This window comes from Canis aureus, chromosome 18, assembly GCF_053574225.1.
Source record: "Canis aureus isolate CA01 chromosome 18, VMU_Caureus_v.1.0, whole genome shotgun sequence".
Taxonomy (NCBI): domain Eukaryota; kingdom Metazoa; phylum Chordata; class Mammalia; order Carnivora; family Canidae; genus Canis; species Canis aureus.
Window position 1 is genome coordinate 18,449,617 of NC_135628.1, and position 20,800 is coordinate 18,470,416.

Consider the following 20,800-nt stretch of genomic DNA (forward strand, 5'->3'; position numbering starts at 1 on the left):
AGAGATGGGCACCACACCCACTTACCTTCTACCTGTCAAAGGTATCTTCTCTTGCAGAAGTAGGATAAGGGGGAACAGAAATCAAGGCTATTGGGAGGTTTGGAGGACGAGGAAATGTACCCATCATTGTGGTTTTTCACTCTGATATTCAAAGGAAGGGGCTATTCATGGGGCATGAGCCCTTTTGAGGCTCCAGGTTGATTCTTTAAGACAGTGAGCTGCCTGTCACTGGGAGGAGTCAGGCACACGTTAAATACTGACCTGTTCAGATGCTGGGGATGGGTGGGTATCTCCACTGGGCAGGGTGGGTGTGCTGGGTGGGTATCCTGACCCACTGAGCAGGAGGGTCTCCCAGATGACCCTTAGACTCCTTCCTGATGCCACCTTGTTTCTCAAAAACATGGAAAACAAGACTAGCTGTGGCAGGCCTTGCCCACATCTCGCCCATTTTGTCTGAATCTGGGGCTGCAGAAGGGTATGGGGAATGAGGCAGCAACCAATCAAGGCAAGATGTATACATTCCTGCCTCTGACGCCAATATTTGCAGACTTCACCTCCTCTGTGTTGGGGTGGGTGAGGGGAGGAGGGCTTGGGATTTACTGCGTGGTCCACAGAGCGGGGTGGGGAAGCTAAAAGGGAGCCCAACTGGGAACTTGCCACTTTGAGAATGTGAATCTAACTAAATATTTGCAATTGACTCAGTCTAAGAGCATGGAGTACCTGGTCTCCTGAGGTTGGAGGGAAAACATGCCTCCCTGCATGAATAATCAAAGTGCTTCTTTCCTTCAGCGTTATCCTCACTGTTATTATTATTTTAGTGCATGTTCACTATAGCAAAAAACTGCATGGTTGTCAATAACGCATTTTCTAGAATGTTTGTTAAGGAGCTTGCAGGCAAACCGTCTGGGTTTGAATCTTGACTCAGTGGCCTTGGGTAACTGACTTTGATAATCTCACCAAACCTCAGTTCCTTTATCTGTTAGATGGAGCCAAGTTATGTTCATGCTTCACAGAGCACCTGTAAGGAGTAGATGAGATAATATAAAAGACTTTGTCCAGTGCCTGGCACAGACCTATTAGTGTTACATTATTATAATGTAAGAAACTTCTTTTGCATTTCTGTGATATTTCAAAAGGAGGTTTAGGGAGGATACCAGGCCATGAACATGGGAATTAATTTCTATGAATTCTTATAGAGGTCAATTTACTATTGATTTTTTTTTAAGATTTTATTTTATTTATTCATGAGAGGCACACACAGAGAGAGAGAGAGAGAGAGATGCAGAGACACAGGCAGAGGGAGAAGCAGGCTCCACGCAGGGAGCCTGATGCGGGACTCGATCCCGGGTCTCCAGGATCATGTCCTGGGCCGAAGGCGGCGCTAAACCACTGAGCCAGCGGGGCTGCCCTACTATTGATTTTGAAAGGCAATTTGCAAGGCAGAGATAAGCAATTGTACAGTGAGATACAAACGGACTCAAGAAGTGCTGTAGTGCTGAGTTAGCTAGAAGATAAAGTGCACACAAGAAGAGAAGAAAGAGCTGCTGTCTCATGGCAAGAGTAAGCAGCAAAACCCAGGCACGTAAATTTGCCTTGCAACCACCGTATGCTAAGTGGCCATGAAGATACACGTTCAGCAAGCACTTGGCTACCACGATATCTGAGTTGGTTGGAACTAATAACAGCAAACTCACTCAGATTGCCAGTCTAATAATTCTTTGAGAAAAATGAACACATTTTAAGTTCATTTTTGCATTAGTTCCAACAATAGAATGCAATCTTATGGTAGCAGATTTCAAACAATGTTTTATGAGGTGACTTGAAAAGTGAGTTCATGGTTTTCATCTTCTGGTCTAACCAAAGACAACTTCAGAAAATAGTTGCTGATGGCCAACTTCCAAATGGTTTTCTGTCACTCAGACTCACTAATAAAGATATTTCCCATGTTGTCTAGATAGACAGAACCCGTTTTATTTTTAATGTGCAGAAATTTTTTCACTGTCAAAATGTCTCATGAACTCCCATGTGACATGTGTGGTTTTTGGCTTCCTGGTAACTCTGTTTCCTTTAACACTAGCATTTCTTTTCTTTTCTTTTTTTCTTTTTTTTAAGATTTATTTATTTATTTATGATAGAGAGAGAGAGAGAGAGAGAGACAGGACTAGGGAGAAGCAGGCTCCATGCTGGGAGCCCAACGCGGGACTCGATCCCGGGACTCCAGGATCGCGCCCTGGGCCAAAGGCAGGCGCTAAACCACTAAGCCACCCAGGGATCCCCCACACTCCCATTTCTTCACCAGTTTTGGCCTGTGTGCTTAGTGGGGGTGGCAGGGGACCTCTGAGACTGGGCAAAGCCAGGCTCAAATCCTATTCCTCTGGCTATAACAATTGGCTCAGAGATGGCCAAATCACCTCTTCTTAGCATGGAGGCAATAGGAGACCTTTGTGAGACATTCTGGCAAAGATTCCCACTGCCTTCCACTGGACCGGGTGTTGAGAGGTGAGGGCCTGAAGCTCCACATTCCCTCTCGGAGCCTTACAAAGAAGCCACGCTGTAGAAGCTGAGGCAAGACCTGAAGAAAGCCTGGTTCCTGGTGGCATCGCTGGAGTTGTCCTCTGTCCCTAGACTTTCCATTTAAGTGAGACAATAACTTTTTTATGTGTTAATCCAGTTTGAGTTGGAGTTCCTACCACTCACCACCAAGAAAGCAATGCTCACCACATGGCATTGTTGTGTAGATTAATGGGATAATCCAGCAGGAAGCACTATGGGCGTGCCTGCCATAGGGACATGCAATGTGTCTTACCTGTTTGTAACCACAGCGACAGCCCCAAGAGTCACTAACGTGGTGTATAGGATGCTCAAGGAAAGCTCCAGGAAGGGTTTGGTAGTTTGGGATTGGCAGAAGAACATGGGAAAGAGGGAGAGAAAGGAATGAGAATTTCAGGTCGCGGGAGTAAAGGTGGGAAATGTATAATGCATATTTGGGGCACACTGCGAAGGCCAACCAATAGGATGGGGACTCACGGAGCGGAACACAGGAGATCAGCCAACCTGGCCGAGGTCTGGATGAATGCCAGTCTTAAAAAGTTAGAGCTTGGATTTTGTCCTGTAAGATACAGTGAGGTATTAACCACCTGGCTTGAGCTGACAAATTGGCATGAACCTGACACATCCCTGCAGTCAGTGACGTGGCATGGAGGCCATTTCCAACTGAGAGAGCCCAGGCCTACACCAGAGCAGGGCCGAGGGGTGGAGAGGAGGGCAGCGGAGGGTGTGAGCGCAGTGCTCAGCTTCATACACTCAGCTCTTCTGTCCATGACCTCTTCCTTGCAGGGGATGTAATACCAGCCTCGGAGCACCAGATGCCTATTAGCCTTTGTCCCTGAGCAAGAAGAATAGAGGTTCCATGGCATTCGCTTTGTTTGGCCTGCCCGGTGATTATCAGTTTTCTCTTTCTGCTCCCTCACCACGCCCTCTGAGTCACCCTGTGTGCTCTAGGCGTGTGTTCCTTTACAGAGCTTTATGAGCCTTTTCTTTTTCTTCTAACACATGTTTCATTTTAAATTGTCCATTCGATTTCTATGGCTTCCGTTTACTTCTTGTGAGATTGGAAAATGGTCCTGGGAGAATGTTGCTCGCTGAAAGCGAAGAAGAATGAACCAATTTGCTGTTCACTTGACGCACGGGTTTTATGAAAACGTCAATGGTAGAACAGAGCGAAGGGCTGCTTTTCACAACTGTTCACACGGCACCGTGGGGCCTGAGTTCTAGTCTTAGTTGTTTCACTAACCACCTTATGGCCTTGGACCCGCTCCTTCATCTTTCTGCCCTTGATTGTCTCACCCATAACATGACATGGTTTTCCCTGGAGGAGCTCTAAATTTGCTCCCAGCTCTATAATTCTCAACATCTGTGTTGAGAGCCAACAGTGGGGTGCAGTTGTGTCATAGGAAAAGGGAAAGTAAAAGACTTTGTGTGTAATCCGGGACCAGGGCAAGTACCATTCCAGGCCCTGTTACCTCGTTCCTTCTGATGGTCTGTTGCAAAGTAGCCTGGATAAGACGAATTACCCTACTCTTAGGAAGCACTACATTTTTCTCTACTCTTACTGGCCTTATAGCTAAAATGGAGCCCCCATTACAGATTCTTCCCTTAAGTGAGTAGGAGTATAGTTTAAAGGCTATTGTTAGTATCCCGGAGGGAGGCCATGAGATGTCATGGTTAGAACAGCTCAAATTTCTTTTCTTTTTTTAGAGATTTTATTATTTATTTATGAGAGACGCAGAGAAGCAGAGACACAGGCAGAGGGAGAAGCAGGCTCCCTGCAGGGAGCCCGATTCGGGACTTGATCCCAGGACCCCGGGATCACGACCTGAGCTGAAGGCAGATGCTCAACCACTGAGCCATCCAGGTGTCCTGAAGAGTTCAAATTTCCACTGTGCTCCTGTCCGGCTGGGTGGCCCTGGAAAGACACTTAACTTGCTCGAGCCTTTGTTTCTTTATGTGTAACTGCAGATCCTAATACAAACCTGATGGATATATTTTGAGAATTAAGTCAATTGAGTTTAACACATGCTGTGGACTTAGCAAGGGTTCCATAACTGGTAGTGATGAGAATAGTTGTAAAACCTGCTCCTTTCACACGTTATTCGCTGCTGCCTTCCTCAACCATGGAACTGGATCGAAACATTTACAGCTTCCATAACTTTCACTCGGAATAACTAATAGGAACTTAACTGGATCTATGCTACATGGTGTAGTGGGCCCTCAGCATCTCTCTGGGCCTAATGTTTCCTGTAATACCTAACTTTGCACCTACAAAGATGTTTCTGCAGGCTCCTATTTTTCTCACGCAGCATGTTCCCTTCACATATTCTGCTTGCATACTTCACATCTCAGGCCATTTCAACTATCATTAAAACGTTTCTCTTTCACTTACTGGCAGTTTCTTTTTCCAAGAAGTAAAGCAATGAAAGAAAGTCATTTCAGCAGAAATGCTGGGTGTTCATTAGTGAGTAGCAGACAACAAAGTCATGGGGATGTGAGTGCTGGGCGGTCACCCAGTTCATTCAGTAGCTGTATTAGTGCTGCCACATACCAGCCTGGTAGCAGACAATTCGAATTTGTTCCCCAGTCAAGTGACAGCTTTCCATGTGTCGTGTACCATTGGGATGGCTGAAGAAAGGCCAAAACCACCAGTATTTAATCTGTGACAGCTAAATCCATAGATGCCAATGTTCTCCGAGGCTTCCCCGGGGGGAAGGGGAAGGTGGGGTCCAGGACAGATACACCAAAGTCAGATAAGAGGATGACCCGTTCACTTCCAAGACAAAGGAAGAGAACTGTTGATTTGAGATGCCTAGAAATCTTGATACTACCTTGCTCCATCCCTCCTTGAAACTTAGGAAATGACCATCTCGAAACATCTACTTAAGTTCTTTCATTAGTCCCATCATAAAGAAATTTGGCATCCAGATGGAAAAGAAAGAAGGAAAGAGAGAAAGAAGGAAAGAGAGAAAGAAGAAAGGAAGGAAGGAAGGAAGGAAGGAAGGAAAGAAAGAAAGAAAGAAAGAAAGAAAGAAAGAAAGAAAGAAAGAACAAATTTAGAAAACGACCCCAAACCAAGCATACTACTAGCCTCAGTATTGGCAGAATGACTGAAATATACACTAACTACAAGCTTCTTGGAGCTCTGGTATCTGGGAGAGTAAACCAGCAAGCCTAAAATGAAGCAAGGAGTTTCTTTGCACTAGGTCCCATCTCTTTGCCCTCAAACTCAGAAAAACTGTCTTTACCAAGGAGAAACTCAGGCAGCCATCTCTCTATTGTACAATTATTACATGACGGTCAAGATAAGGACAGGTAGCCAGAGAAGCAGTAGAGCTGTGCAAGAAAAATATATAGAACATGTGAGATGGGGTGGCCCGGGTGGTTCAGAGGTTTAGTGTCTGCTTTCAGCCCAGGGCGTGATCCTGGAGACCTGGGATCGAGTCCTATGTCCCGCTCCCTACATGGAGCCTGCTTCTCCCTCTGCCTGTGTCTCTGCCTCTCTCTCCCTCTCTCTGTCTCTCATGAATAAACAAACAAACACACAAACAAATAAATAAAATCCTAAAAAAAAAAAAAAAGAACATGTGAGAAATTTGTCAGGGCCTATGAACATCAACCAGCATCCACAATATTGCCTCCTCTATATTGTTAACTTTGCTTTAGAGAATTTTCTTTCTTCTGTGTCATTTTGAGTTTCTTAGAAGCAGTAATTGTGACTGCATTTTAAAACTCAAACTAGGAGTTTTTGTTGGGGCGCCTGGGTGGCTCAGTTGATTAAGGGTCTGACTCTCGAGTTCGGCTCAGGTCATGATCTCAGGGTTGTGAGATGGAGCCCCGAGTGGGGCTCTGCACTGGGCATGGAGCCTGCTTAAGTTTCTCTCTCTCTGCTGCATGTACTATCTCTCTTAAAAACAACACAAAACAACCCAAACTAACAGTTTTTGCTATGTAATTAGATTTCTTGAAATCTATTATATTTATATTTATTGTTTATATAAATTGTTGCAATCATTCGGGTTACTTTTATTGCTATCATACTGTTTTGTTTTTCTTTAATACTTCTTTGTTCTTTATGGTCATTTTACTGTACAAACTATATCTTGTTTGTTTTTAATCTACTCTAGCAGCTACAAATTTCTAATAGTTGTAGCAATATTACTTAATTTATATCTCTTGAAATAATAATTTCATTACCAAAATGATGCTTTTTGACACTGGCTCTATCAAGACACACCATTTTTTATCATTTTATTTTATCTTGTCGTCTTTTCCCCCATGTTTTATTTGTTCTTTTATATGAAGGCTATATATATATATATATATATATATATATATATATATCAAACCTAGGGTGTCATTATTAAAATATCTTTTTTTTTTTAAATTTGTATTTATTTATGATAGTCACAGAGAGAGAGAGAGAGAGAGAGAGAGAGAGGCAGAGACATAGGCAGAGGGAGAAGCAGGCTCCATGCACCGGGAGCCTGATGTGGGATTCGATCCCGGGTCTCCAGGATCGCGCCCTGGGCCAAAGGCAGGCACCAAACCGCTGCACCACCCAGGGATCCCTTAAAATATCTTTTAATTATGTATCTTCTTTATGAAGAATTGATTTAGGATTTTGTGTTTGTTTGTAACCAATTTGTACAATGACTCTTTAGGATTTCATGGGTTTCAAAGGTCACCACTAACCTCTTGGTATTAAGAGTTTCTATGCTTGAGTTCTCAATTTGTGATCTCTCAGAGTGTCATTTTCAAGGAATTGTTTCAGTTGAGACGTTTATGGAATTCTTGCAATGACAACTTGACTAGGTATATACATTTTTTTAAATTCACGACCTCAAAAGTCTAGGAATTCTATTGTTTATTGATATTTAGTGCAGCAGAAGTAAAACTAATGAATCTGATTCATTCCCCTGTAATAACTTTTTCTCTTCATGGATACAGAAATGATATTGTCCTGACATGCATGCACGTACATCAATGGATAATGAAAAAACTACAGGTATCTCATATTCCCATATTCTGGACATAAAGGCTGTTGATTGTTTGCTATAATTTCCTCCAAATAGTTTTCTTTGCATATATCAGCATTATTACTCATGCAATATTTCTCTCTTTTTTAAAAAAATGGGCTTATGGCAGCATCTCATTTAACTCACCTAAATGATGATGATTTGAAATACCATCTTTGTCCCTTGAATATTATCCAAAATACATATTCATTTAGTATATGATTACAGTTTACTGCCACATATTTCCTCTATACTGTGTACTGTTCTCACCCTAGTGAGAGCCAGCAGAGCTGATTCGATTACACATTTTTGGCCAGTGAGGGTTTCTGCTCCAGATTGCAACTGCCCTTAACCAATGAGAGTTCCATAGGTCTCCCACAGGTTGTTATGCAATACATGTTATTTGTGCTCCTGGGCTTCTCTTTCTACTATTTGTTTTGAATTCTGGAAGAAACTTTAAGCTACTCTTGACTATCAAAAGGTTTACTGGTGCTTAATACTTACAGTAAATGCTTAAACATTTGTTGGTATCCATGGTGCTGCACCTGGCCCAAAGAAACAAAAGAAGAGAATCATGCTAGTAGTTAAAATTAAAGTGTTGAACCTTCATGGTACATTTAATGACAGTGGTCTAGGAAGCAGAGGATAAAGATTAACAGGCAATTGGTGACTCTGGGAACACTTTGACATTATGAAAGTCATCATAAATAACACCTTAGCCTGGAAGAATGGGCCTCCAATTACGTAAACTGTAGCTGGTATCTTGCAACTATTTCAAGGAATTTAAGGAGCAAGGAGAAGCCATCGCCAATGTTGAATGTAAGAATTCAGCTCCCAAAGTACAGGGCTGTAATGACTTGCATAACCATCTGACTCAAAGGAAGCTCCCATTTCCAGAAACTAATCAGTCTCCCCACACTAAACAGAATATGTGTATAGAGTCCAAAGTATTTTGCAGCATTATTTGAACTTTTAACTTTATAAAACATCAATACATACTGGACATCTTTAATGATGGCATGTGCATAATGTATCTCATTCTTTCCAAAGACTCCATAACATTTCTTTGTATTAACTTACTATAATTTGTCGAATTAATCCTCTGTTAGTGGATATCTGAGTTGTTTCCAATTTTCTATGTTACAAACAATACTGCAATTGTCATAATACCCTAGAAGATGCTATTTTTTGAGAATATTTATTTCTCTGTGTCCTCACCCACACGAGGGGTTATCAAGTGTTTTAAATGTTTTGCAATTTATAAGGAAAAAATTCTCTTATTGTGCTTAATTTGCAGTTCTTTAATATTAACACATTGATATGTCTTTTTTGTATTTGTGGGACATTTAGACTTTAAATCCTACCAGCTCCTGGTTCATATCATTTGCCCATTTTTCTTTCGGATGTGTTTATAACACTAAAATTTTTTTCTAATATGTTTAGTAAATTTCATACAAAAATACTGTGTAGTCATTATAGATTCTATTTTCAAAGGATTTTTAATGATGGAAATATTCATTATACAGTAAGTAGAAATAAAACAGAATATAAAATTGTATATAATGTATCATCCTGGTCTTTTTTTTTTTAATGCATAGAAAAAAGTCTGGGAGGTGGAAATGCACACATATATTAAGGTGACTTGAGGGGGTGAAATTATAGGTAACGTTAAAATTTTCTTGGTAATTTTAGTATTTTCCAGAATTACTATAAAGCACAATTCCTTATGTAGTCAGAATGAACAAAAAAAACTATAGTTTTGTGATTATGACTGATCTCTAAGAGTTGTAACTGTTCTGTGCCTCGAGGGCACTGGTGGTGAGCACCTGAGAAATGTTAACACAGTGGCTCCTTAAGTCAGGATGCAACTGTCTGTAAGACCATGGTGGGGGTGTGGGTGGGGGGAGAAAACAGGCAGCTGACAGCCCGCATATAGACCAGAGGGTCCACACTGCACTGGGGCAGGGCAAGGGGTAGAGGCCAAGAGACCCCACTGGCTGATACAAACAAAAGCAAGTCTTTTTATTTTGGTCACGGTTTTGGTATTTATGGGTGAGCGATACATACCCCCAAAGATTTCACTTTTATGTTAAGAATTTAGTTATGTACAACAGCTAACCTCCTTAAAAAGTTATTAAAGATATTACAATTTGATATTTGCCAAGAAAATGGGAGTGTTTCAAGTTGCCACATTTTCCAGCCTCTCATATCCAAACACACTGCCTTGGCCCTCATCGCAGAAGTTCTTCCCAGGAGCTTCTGCTTGCCACCTACCCTGTCTCGTTTGGCTCAGTGGCTCCAGATTTCCTGTTGGTTACCCCTGGTGTCCTTGTCATCACCTGCAAGCTGAAGACTTCTCTCCCCAGTCCCTTCCTAATCCCTCAGGGATCACTAAGCGAGGCAGCTGGCATAACAGTCTTGACTAAAGATGGGAGGTTTGCATGGGGGTTTAGCAGTGCAGAAAAGGAGAATAGTGGAAGGCAGCAGGGTCTTAGCTTATGACCATTACAGATACTTCCACTCTCGGCCCATGTGCGCCTTCCTGCAAATCACTGGCATCTACTTCCTGCAAGCCAGAGCCTCTTCTCCCATCTTTGCCTCTCCCTGAGTCCCTGCTCCTTGGTCTCCCGTGCTGCCTCTTACCCAAGAGCCCACAGCACAACAGATGTGCATCACTGTCCAAGGAAGGTAGCATTTTTACATAGAGAAATTTTGGTCTTGTTCTGTCCAAACCATTCCCGCCCAGATTAGGTGTAAGTGTAAAGTCTATTAAAGCGTTTTCCCATTCAAAAAGAAAAATCACTTCCAAGGAAAAATTCTGCAGTTACTCCCGCAAAGTAAGGAGGATAAACAGCAAAGAGTCTTTAAAACAGTAAGGCTCTCCCACTCCTCCTCGAGAGCCCACGGAGTCCTCTCATTCGGTCCTCTGTTAAATTTGCTGCCACAGTGGCTGTTTACCAAGCAGAATGGAAAAATTTTAGTATTTTAGTAGCCAATAGGGTTTCCATATCTTAATAGCCTAGAGCATACCTGCTATGTGGCAGCCCTGAACATAAAGATATAGAATTATAGAATCCCTGAGTTGAGAGATAGGCGCAGTCTCTAAAAAACTCTTCTGAATGATGCCCCTGGACATGAGCTCCTCAGAAGCAAAGACTGCACTGCTTCCTGCAGTGACTGCCACCCCACAGAAGCTCTGTGACTGATGACCAGTTCAATGAGAGAATGAGCCAACACTCATTGCTGTATGATCGACAACTTGCGCACCTAGTCTTCTCTGGTCATCTCAAGTGTTAGGTAACTCACTATCATCTAAAGCTGCTCATGATTTTGTGGATCTCTACATTTTCTGTGCAGGAAAATGTGACTTTTAGTAGTTTTGCTCTTTTGTTTTCTGATAACTGTTTATAACAAATGCCTGGATCTCTCTCTATATTACATATATAGTATTTCATATATAATACATGCATTATTAACATATGCCTATTATATACATTTCTGTTCTGATTTCTATCTTTTTTTCAAGCAATATTCTTTCCCTATCACAGCTCCTTAGCCTCAAAATTTTCTATTCTTTATGGTCTAGCAGTAGCAGATGAGAATCACAGCAAAATCAAGGACAGACAGAAGGGGTACAGAAGCCTCATTAGCACTTAACACTCCTTCCATTGGCCTTAAGCTAAGATCAGCTCTCTCTTATGGAATCATTTACGTGGACCTTGAACACCAGAGCTCTGCGGAGGGTGGGGTGACGATTAATGCTCTTGGGACAGCTGATGGCTGGGACAACCCGGAATGATTGGCACACAAGCGTTTTGGAGAAAGTAGTCCCGCCAGAGGGTCAAGCTTATCATGACAAGGTTCTCTAGGGACACAGACCAGCTGTGCTTACTTTCAAATCGGCAGACTTACTTTCAAATCTAGGATGACTGGGGAGATGTTGATTTTGTCAAATTGCCTTTGTATCTCTTTTGGGGTTGAATTTGCTATACTCTCCATGTTTCACATGACAATGATGATTGTTACTGTTAATGATAATGAGAACAAAACACAAAGTCCTTAACAGAAATGATTTCTACTGATTTCATAACACTACCATGACGTGGACACTATAATTTTCATCTTACAGATGCAGATCACACAGAAAATAAGAGAGCCAGGCAATAAACAGATCTAAAGTCTATATACCCCTTCCTCTCTACATGGATTTGTGCCAAGTTGCTGTTGACCAGGGCAGAGCTGGAGGCTCACACTCTTCTCTCCTCCAGAAAGATAGGGGAGGCTTCCAAGTTTCCAATTTCCTTCTATTTTCAACAAAATAAGAACCACAATATTGTCTCATTCAAGCATAACAAAGAGAAATAAAGCGGTTTTTGAAAGGCTCAAGAAAAGCTACAGTTCTAACTCCGTAGACTAAGAAGGATGGAAAATTTAGAGCCGCCTAAACTCCCCTCTCCCCCTGCCCCCAGAACACAGGGTTTCCTACATATTTAACCTGTGATGTAGGAATATCATGGTCTTGTTACATTTTAGAAATGACACTGTGATTGCTAATAGTCACAACTGCCAACAACATTGGACTAAACTTACTTGATCATCAGAGAAATGCCCACACCAATACATACATGTACACCATGGATGCACGTAGTTTGTGTCCAGTTGGTCCTCATTATTTCACAGAATCAGTATTCATGAATCCACTTATTTGCTAAAATTTATCCGTAACCCCCAAATCCATACTGAGGGCACTTTGGCAGCTATTTACAGGTAGGCAGAGAGCAGTGACCAATTCAAGTCAACTGATACACACCTTCTTCCCAGCTGAGGCTGAACAGGATGATGGGCTGGCTCCTTGTTTCAGCTCTCTTACGATAAACAAGTGTCCCTTTCATGGTCTATTTAGTAGCTTGTTATGCGCTTTTTGTTGATAATTTTGCTGTTTATAATGACCTCCTGGGTATACGTGGGGCTGTGATGTGCCCTCTAAAGAAAATACATGTGTTAGGTAAGATTCATTCAGGTACGAGTTTTAGTACTGTTCGTCATGAGTTCAATATTAATAAAGCAACAGTATATGTTAAATAAAATGTCTTTAAACGGAATCAACAGAAAACAAGGTCATGTATTGATCAATTCAAGAAAGTGGTGTGCCCAGAGGCCCATAGGAACCTACCCCTGAATTTTCCTAAGGAGCAATGGGTCAATATATGCTAATCCAGTGTTCATGGTGACCCCATAGACCATCACTACTGTGACTAACAAGAACTAGCTGTGTGCTTATATACATAGTATGTGTGTGCATATGTGTGTGCGCACGTGTGTGTACTTGTACAGTACCTTATCTGAATTCACTGAGGCCCTGAAAACTTTGTTTAATTTAGTGGGAAATGATACTTGGAGAAAACTGTTACCATACAATAAAGTACATTTTTCTTAATTAGGGCTTAACGGTCCTATAATTGGTCTTTTGTTTTGCTGCACTAATTTCGATCAGCAATAATTTGATTGCACCAGCATGATAATGTTGCTCAGCTACTGCTTGGAAGAGCGAGGACACGTGGGTTATAATGGTTTGCGAATGTTACTGCAAGAGCACTTACTTGGAATACGGCTACATTCCAAGCAACATTTTTTACTTCAGAAATCTCTCCAAGAGTTTGTTATCTAGTTGATAAATGGACTTTTGGACATAATAGTCTGTCCAGATCTCTCTATGTCAACATACACAGTATCCTTAACGAACTGAGTCAGACCCTGTCAAAGGCAAACCTGAATCCTCCTAAGTCCACTCCCCTACTGCTACCATGTGGGAGAGAAGAAAGGTGTTTGACAGTTTCATTTATCTTGCTGCCCCAGTTGCTTCCAGGAGCTTCCCAGAATCTCCCTGTTTTCCACATTTGCTCAGATCCAGCTTCAAGGCATCTTGAATTTAGGGAAGAAATTTAGTAAAAAGAAACAGTACAGACTAAGACAAAGTTGCTGTTTTTTTTTATTTGATCATCACTCTAATTAAATTATAAAAGCAGCCAATGTTGTGGAATTTCCATTGGGACTGTTAATTACCTATGTTGATTGGGCAAATGACTCGATTAGGCAGAGATTTCCTGATCTGTAAAAGTAGGGATCGTAAGAACAGTCTTTAGAGTCCCTTTTAGATGAACAATACCTAGACTCTATGCTTTGAGCTGGACTATTCAGGATAATATTGGGATTTTCTAGATCATCTTGACTTTAGGAAGATTTCTATGTGCTTTAGATCCTGCAAAATGCATAAACAAACATAACACTTCATATTCAACCTGACAACTGGCCCATTCGGTCTCCGTTGGCTGAAGACGTTAGTTTTCCTCCATGTGATCCTCAGAGATCACAAGTATTGTTAATTTGTTAGATCATGCACTCAACAAATATTATTGAGGCCCTACAGTGTTGTAGGCACATAAAAAACAAGATATGGTCCCCATATTTAAGTCAAACCAAGATAAGAGTTTGATAATTCTGTGCTTTAAGGTTAATAATTCAATACCTTATCAAATTATATTCTTTTAAAATATGCTCAACATTTTAAGCAATGAGAGAAATGTTTTTCTATTTATTTCAATACTATGGAATTATCTATATTTTACATACAAGAAATTGTGTGTGGCAAGCTGAGTTAATTGGGATCATGTTTTTTAGCTATTTTAGAAATTTTTTTAAGGGACCATAAAAACGACTCCTCCCTCCCCCCAAGCAGCTACCCCTGGCTCACCCTCATACTTCTGTCCTAGAGATTAAGAGCTTTTCTTTTTCTTTTTGGTAATCAATTATCAAATCAATCAGAAAATGTTTATTAAGTTTAAGATTTTAAGATTAAGCACTTATTAAAATATTTATTAGGTGGGATGCCTAGGTGGCTCAGTGATTGAGCGTCTGCCTTTAGCGCAGGGCATGATCCTGGAGTCCAGGGATCGAGTCCCACATTGGGCTCCCTGCATGGAGCCTGCTTCTCCCTCTGCCTGTGTCTCTGCCTCTCTCTCGGTCTCTCATGAATAAATAAGTAAAATCCTTAAAAAATATATAAAATATTTCTTAGGTAGCTTACTATAAAGCTATGATTTCTTTTGCTCCAGGTGCCTAAATATTTACTTTACTGTTTTTGTTATTTTTATAAGCTTTTCAACACTCTTTGTGAAATGAGATAAGGTAGAAATAAATGATTAGCTTAGGTAACATTGGTGGCATTTCTATGCATCAATTTAGCTCATGTTGTCTAGTCTGTTTATATTTTACTCTAACTGAAGTTAGGTAAAATATCTTTTTTTGAGAGGCAAAATCTTCCAAATATATAATCTGCTAAGTAAAGGATTGCATTTTCTTTTATTAGATTTTATACTATCTCTTATATAAATCAGTGCTTGACAAAGCAAATCATATTTTTCCATCAATTTACATTGTAAAGTCAAACCATTTTTATTTGCTCATAAATTTACCTTCCACTTTATTTCAGATCTTCAGTCTTCCCTTTCATTTTCTCTGCTCTTACAAACATTGATACAAACACTTATTTCTGAGTTCAAGAATACTGTTAACAAATCTTTTAGTAGAGTATTTTGGTAATAAAAAATAATTTCTACCCATAACTCATCTGCTTTGAACATTCAGATTTTTCTTAACTTAGAGTTTATCACACTGGGATATATCTACAGATATATAGCTTTGATAAGTAATGTTTCCTGGGAGTATTGAAATACAGAAGTTAAGATTTTACCACAGAAATATTTTAATTGCTTAGGATGCCAGGTATGAGAGAGAGAACATGACCATATATCTGTATAACCTTACTTCATGGAATCAAATTAACAAAAAATATAATATTAATATTCAACATGTTATTTTTTGTGAAATAAAGTAAATGAGTTTTGTATAGAAATGCCTTTTTATGATGCATTGTTCTCATTTAATTTTGCTAATTAGGAAAAAAAAACCCTCTATGACATTCACTGTGAATCCAAAATCAACAGTTCCTTCTAAAATTTATCCAGAAGGAAAATTAGTAGTCTTTTCAAGTTTTTATCTCCCATAGAAATAAAATTGTCTTAAGCATATTTCTAGAATTAGTATAAAGAAAATAAGATTGTGCTGAATAATTTTGCTGATTTTTTTTTCTGCTTCAGAAAGTCAGCATTTTAAATGGAGTCCCTTAGTGTGTGTGATCTTATATTATCTTAAAACTCAATCATAATTAACTGGCCTCTCCCAACTTTATAGAAGGAGGAGCAATCTTCATAACAAGACCTTTGCCATTCAATGCTATGCTCAAAGAAGAGAATTAGGAAAGATCAGGATGCCTGTTACCAGCTGTTCATCAAATAAGAATGTTTCTGTTCTTGGGATAGTTAGGTGTGGTTGAAGTTTAAATGATTTGTTCACAGAAAGAATTTTTTAAACACATAAAGTAATCTTTGACCTTTACTAGATTGAGTCAACAAGTATAAGAGAACTCCCAGTAAGTTTTTGGCTCCTCTTCAAGAACATCAGTGAATCTAAGGAGAACATATCACTGGAACATCTATATATATATACATGTAGATGTTCTATATTTTATATTTTTATTACTTGTTATTTTATGATAAGATGCCAAAGGGATGTAATTGTGTTTTGCCTTGAGTTCTATTATAATAGATGAGCTCAGAAAGGTTAAATTTTGGTCGAAAAATGAGGAAAAATATTAGTCAAAAGTATTATTTAGAACTAGCAACTGTACATCATATTTAACATTTTTTTGAAACTATGAGTTTATTCAATCATTATGGTGATGATTATGAGAATAGCTAACATTTGTTAAGCAGCCATTATGTACTTAGCACTGCTGGGCCCCTGAGGTACAATAGTACATATATGAGGCACAGTCCCTGGATTTACAGTTTAGAGTTAGTGATGAGGTGTAGATAGATCAACATATGGGGTGGAGGGAATGTGATGGGGAAGTACAGGCTGTCATGGAAGCACACTGGAGTGATGCCAGATTCAGATTTTACTAGGAAAAGCTGTGGGTCACATGAGACTCTCTGGATGAAGTGATATCAAAATGGTATGAGTTGGCCACACAAAGAAGGTCAAGACTATTCTCAGAAGAAATCTTGAAGCCTGAAGATATATCCAAAGGATAGAATATGCATAACATTTTCAGAGGACTGAAAAATTTTCAATATGGAGAAGCAGAGAATGCAAACATGGAGATAATGAAAAGCAAGCTCTGAAGGGAAGTTTGAGCTGCTCATCAAAGCCATGCTTGAGGAGTGGAGATTTGGGATCAGAGAGGATAATGTCATGATCTGATGGGGATGTTAGATGGATTATGCTGTTACTGTGCAGGTAAATGATGGGAGGGGGCAAGATCATTGGTCACAAAGGAAGTTAGTCAACTCAAAGTCATTTGGGAAAAAAAGATGATGATAGCCCAATGCTAGGGGAGAAACCATGGGAAAGGATGAAATGTGATTTGATTGGCAAGGCATTTAGGATGCAGATTTGGTAGGCCTCGGTGTTAGTGAGGGAGCTTGAGGAAGAGAGGTATTGTCAATTATCAGCCATAGGCTTCTGGGGAGGTAAGGCTGGCATTTAACTGGGAACAGAGGAGGAGGAGCTGGTTTTGGGGTGAGGGAAAATAGAGCATTTAGTGCTCTTTCCCTGTGCTGAGTTTTAGATGGCCATTGGATATTCAAATGAATCCAGAATTTACACACGAGGAAATGAAATTTAAGAGATTACTAAATTGTTCAAGGTTACACAGACAGGATTTGAGCCCAGGATGATCTGGCTCCAGATTCTCTGCTCTTAATCACTATAGAATTCTTCCCCAGGGACATGGACCTTAACGTTCTTTCTTCTCTTTGCTCCTTATTTGAATCTATAAAACGGTATCAGAATCCTGCATTCTAATTCAGCTCTGTCATTAATTGCTTGACCTTGGGCAAATCTTTAACCTTTCAGGGTCACTGTCTAAAAGTAAGTAGTGAGATCAGGTCGGAATTCTTTAAATGGGGTTTGTGAGTAGGAGCGGAAGGAGCTCAGGGAAAGAGGGCCATGAACATGCTTCCCTGGAAAAGCTTTATCACCTGAAAGGATTTCTCAAACCATAAACTCTCACCTGAGTCCTGCTCCTCCCTCCATATTCTGATATTCTCCCCAGCGGGGGCATCCCTTCTAGTTGAGGCTCACCGTCTTGTCTTGGGTTGTGTCCTTCAGGTATGCTCAGAGAAAAAAACATTAATAACCCAGATAATATCACATTCCTTCATATGGCCAAAGACACTTCAAAGTTCTGTCATTGTAAATCACCTTCCTTAAATTATACAAGAGGGGGTGCCCAGGTGGCTCAGAGGTTGAGCGTCTGCTCAGGTCGTAATCCTGGGGTCCTGGGATTGAGTCCTGCACTCAGCTCCCCACAGGGAGCCTGCTTTTCTCCCTCTGCCTCTGTGTCTCCCTCCCTCTCTCTCTCATCTCTCTCTCTCTCTCTGTGTCTCTCATGAATAAATAAAATCTTAAGAAAAATTATACAGGAGAATAGTGTTTTTGCTTGTTTTCTTGCTATGTTTTCTTTTACTCAATGTGTACCTGCTGAATACTTACTATGGATGGACTAGATCATGCTCTAGACACTTGGGATATAGATGTGAATAGAACAAAGTCCTGTCCCTAGTAAACTCACATTTCAGTGGGGAGAGACAAGTAATAAACTAAGGATAAACAAAAATATCAGATGGTGATAAGTGCTATGCAGAGAGCTTTATCAGGAAGGCTGGTGGTGATGCTTTCACAACAATGTGAATATACTTAATGCCACTAAACTGTACACATAAAAATGTTTCAAATGGTCAATTTAATGTCATGCATATTTGCCATAATTTAAAAAATATTTTTTAAAACCTTAAGGCAAAGTATAACAATATGGCATCTTTAAAATGCCAAAAGGAAAAAAATACTCTAAAAGAAAAAAAAAAAAATCCAACCCAGCAACCCATACTAGACTTTAGAGTTCTATATCCAGTGAAAATATTTTTCTAAAATGTTAGTTAGGGGAGAAAAATTTTTTCCTTCTTTCCTTCTAGTTTTTTTGGCTGGTCTAATAAATTGACATGAGACAGATTAACAGGAGAAGGACAAGTTTAATTACATCTATATGGGAGCTCAAAGACACAAGACTCAAGAACAAACCAAACAATTGAGCCTTGTATGCTATGTTGAGCCAAGGAATGGGTTAAGGGCCTGAGGCTCCAAAGGGCAGGAGGGTAATTCATAGGAGGAAGAGAAGAGCAGGTGTCTGGTAATCAGATGTTTGCCTGGCCATACAGATAGGTCATTCAGATAAAAAGTTACCCTCAGCTCACTTTCTGGGCCAGGCCCCATAGCTAAATTTTTTAGGTAGTTTAGGGGAGGTGAAGTTTTTCTTGAATCTGATAGGTCTTAATTGCCTTCAGCTCAGAACAATCTACTTGCCAAAGTGGCACATCTTGGGGTGGCTTATTCTGCTCCCCTTTAATGGTGAAATGAGGATATTTTCAAATAAATAAAAGCTGTCCTTTCTCTTTTTTTCCTCCTTCTGGGACTCCAGTTACACTTTTTGTTAGAGCAAGGCTGAAGGGAATGTTACCAGATGAAAACGTTGGCCTATAAAAAAATAATACCATATATTATAATAATATATAAATATAAAATAATGTATTTTAAGTCAATTCTTAAGTTCTTTAAGGAATTATTTATGGTTGATAAAAGGCATCTGCTAAATATTTAAATCTAAATTATACATCATGATACATTACAAATTATACATTATAAATTACGCATAATGAAGACTGAATACTTTTGTCTTAAGATTAGAACAAGTTCAAGATTGACACAAGATTCTCACCATTCCTATTTAACAGCATACTAGAAGTCCTAGTCAGTGCAATAAGGCAAGGAAAAGAAATAAAACCTACATATATAAAAGAAGTAAGAACACTACTACTACTTGCAGACAACATAGTTTTCTATGTAGAAAATTCAAGGGATATATGTTAAAAAAAAAAACAAAAAACAAAAAACAGGGGATCCCTGGGTGGCGCAGCGGTTTGGCGCCTGCCTTTGGCCCAGGGCGCGATCCTGGAGACCCGGGATCGAATCCCACGTCGGGCTCCCGGTGCATGGAGCCTGCTTCTCCCTCTGCCTGTGTCTCTGCCTCTCTCTCTCTCTCTCTCTGTGACTATCATAAAATAAATAAATAAAAAAATTTAAAAAAAAAAAAAAAACAACTCCTAGAACTAGTAAATAATAATAAGTAAGTTGAAAAAAGTCATAGGCTACAAAGTTAATATTTTAAAAATTAGTCATATTTCTATATACTGGCAACAAACAATTAGAAGTTGAAATTTTTAAAAACATCATTTACAATGGCTCCAAAAAATGAAATACTTATATAATATAATAGTTACATACTCTGCATGCTAAATTCTACAGAATATGGATAAAAGAAATCAGAGAGGAATAAATAAGAGATATTTTGTGTTTGTGTACTAGGAGACTAAATATGAAGATCTCCCCAAATTGATGAATAGGTTTATTATAATCACAGTAAAAATCCCAACAGGACTCTTTTTAGTTATTGAAAATATAATTCTTTATATAAAGAGTTTTACATATAAAGCTTTATATGCAAAGTAAAAGAAACTAGAATAAATAAAATGATTTTATAAAAGAAAAAAACAAGATTGGAAGGCTCATGCTGCCTGATTTGAAGACTTACTATGGGAGCACGTGGGTGGCTCCATCGGTTAAGTGACCATTCTTGATTTCGGCTCAGGTCATGATCTCAAGTCATGAGATCGAGCCCTGTGTTGGGCTCCACGCTCAGCAGGGAGTTTGCTTGAGATTCTCCCTCCACTCCCTCTGCCCCATAGTGTACTCTCTCTCTCTCTCTCAAATAAATACATACATTTTTAAAAATATAAAATAAAAAATAAAAACTTACTATGAAATGACAGTAATCAAGACAGTGTGGCATTTGCAAAAGGACAGACACATGGATGAATGAGCAGAATATAGGTCTAGGTCGGTAGATAGATTCATACCAATATGTCCAATATATTTTTTGACAAAGGTGAAAAGACAATTTACTGGAAGAAGTATAGTTTTTAAACAAACAGTACTGGAATATATATATTGAATACAAATATGCCAAGAAAATGAATGCTAATGCATACTTTGCATAA

At 39.5% G+C, this 20,800-nt stretch overlaps 1 long non-coding RNA gene across 1 annotated transcript; it reads right to left on the reverse strand.

Annotated features, from left to right (window-relative positions):
* Positions 1-9,098: 9,098 nt before the first annotated feature.
* On the reverse strand, positions 9,099-19,632 carry LOC144288280 (uncharacterized). Its single transcript, XR_013356242.1, has 4 exons — positions 17,701-19,632; positions 12,379-12,551; positions 11,481-11,593; positions 9,099-10,518 (listed from the first exon to the last, which is right to left on the reverse strand). It is a non-coding gene; the product is annotated as an uncharacterized LOC144288280 (long non-coding RNA).
* Positions 19,633-20,800: the final 1,168 nt, after the last annotated feature.